The sequence below is a fragment of the Cibotium barometz genome, chromosome 42 (assembly GCF_041138505.1).
Source record: "Cibotium barometz isolate CiBa-2024 chromosome 42, ASM4113850v1, whole genome shotgun sequence".
NCBI classification, from domain to species: domain Eukaryota; kingdom Viridiplantae; phylum Streptophyta; class Polypodiopsida; order Cyatheales; family Cibotiaceae; genus Cibotium; species Cibotium barometz.
In genome coordinates, this window is record NC_141087.1 from 26,347,090 (window position 1) to 26,349,382 (window position 2,293).

The window sequence follows — 2,293 nt, forward strand, 5'->3', positions numbered from 1 at the left end:
ATCGCATATGCATAAAAAGGTGATACTGCGATGGTGGAGACATGCTATGTTCATCACTGATAATGGTGGTGTAATTCTACTCCTAGGAATAAAGCCGCTAAGAAGTCTAAAAATACGGCAAGAATTTCTAAAATTTGGGGGTGAGTGATTATAGAGTTGTACATAATGAATAACTCCTAGCCTTATCAAGATCATGGCTATATTCTGCCTGAGTCTCTGTCGTTGATTGGTATTGACACGAATACTTCGCCCTCCAGAGAACCACATATGCTGACATCGCTCTTCTGGATCAGGAAAGTATAGATCCTCAAAGTGAGGAGCGAGTCTCACTCTACTTTCTCGGGTTGTAGAGCGGAGTTGATGAGATTTTCAAAGGCAAAGGCAATCATATCCTGACTCTGGGAGAGTCGAGGAATGCTAGATAGATTTGGGTTATCCATCTAAAAATCTAGTTCAATTTATGAGTTTTTAATTTATGAAGTTCATTTCAGCATAATCTTAACAAGTGAAAACATTATTTCCCAGATTTACTTTAAAATTTTAGGCAATGTCTGCTGCTGTTTTGTAAGTTTACAGCAGTGCTCTGATACCAGCTGTTGTGAGACCCCACTACCCCCTCCGTGCACTGGATTCCCGATTGCTAGCAGTGCGAAAGTAGCTTCCTCTTGCACGGGGCAAGGTTTCCCACGGGGCCTCGCCCTCGAATTTCTGAACATGAGACTAATCTGGTGGTCATTCCGAGACCAAAACCGAGAAAATTTCCCTTGCCCGAAAAACGGGGAGGACTCCACCTTTTTTATTTTCTTAACGAATTTTCTAACGGTTTCAAAAGATTAAACTATCCTTCACCTGATTAAACCAGATAGAAGGAAAACTATCACTGACTTAATTTGAAGAAATCAATGCCTTTTTCTAACCGAAATCAAGCAGAGCCGTTGATCTAATCATTTGAGGAAATCAACGCTTTTTTCCTAGCCGAAATCAGGCATAGTCGTTGATCTACTCATTTGAGAAATTCTTCAGGGTTTTATTTAACTACTCGAATTCTAAGCATATTTCTATTATTTCAATTTAATTATTAAAACTCCACTCATTCCAGCCCCATCCGGCTCATGGGTTCCACCCAACCCACTAGAATTGGTAGAACCAGACAATTACTCACCTACCCATAGTTGAATGCCTTTCTTAACTTTTGCTTTCGAATACAGATACACACACACTCCTCTTTAAAACTATAACATATAAAATAATCCATTAAACAGTTATTGGTTACAGATATCATAACTCAAAATTTCCATCCAGTCCCTTGTTTCTCAAAAAACGGTATCACTCTGGACTCTCCGTTGAGACCCACTGGTCAGCAACACGAGATCCAGTAACAGATTAATAATCATTTTGTCCATCATACATATCTTCCACGACATGCGCATGGATGTCCTAGGCACCGCGAGCCCGTGCATCGCCTGGTCAAAACCCTCCACGATCCTCCTTAGGTCTCCTGGCACTTCACTCCGGGACCGCTTCGTCGGCCCCCCTCGCCCATCGTACCGGAAGCACACCATTTTTTAACCATACCAAGGAGGCTGGGACCTGGGCAGGCTTGCTGCGTGAGCTATCCTTTGAACACTCCCCGCCAGCTGTGCAACCGAACTTCCCTTAGAAAAACATATACCAAATGCTCCCTCCAGCATTCTGACGTAAGATAGTCCTTTAAGAAAACAGGGTTTCTATGCAAGTTTTCAGTTTGATTTTCTTTTAAATACAATGAGTATTTCTTGAATTAGTATCCCCAAAACTTCTTGAACGAAATTTTGAATTTCATACCAGAATTCCTCGAATTCTGCAACCTTGATCCACAGATCAATTCGAAGGGTCTCAAACTTAGTTTCAGATTTGGCGGGAGTTTTGAGGGTATTTTTCTAAACTGGTCACATCTTCTTTCCTTGAAACTGACGAAAGAGTTTGGTCTTGTTAGTCATAGTCTGATTCAAGGCTCGAGTCGGATAAGATTTTTCCTCAACTATCTTTCTCGAAAAGGTTTTACCGAATTTCTTTCTTTGAATATACACTTTAACTGATTTCTAAATTAGCTATAAATTCCAATGAGGAATCATTTATTTGAATAATTCGATCTTGATAGATTTTCTCAATTTTCTTTTTACAAACCGTGTGAATATAAAATGATAGAAGTCTCTCTTAGAGTATTTAATTATTCATTTATCAATTACTCATAGAATTTAAACATAGAATTTAAGAGAATTCTAATTTTGATATAAAAATTCTTTATGCATCT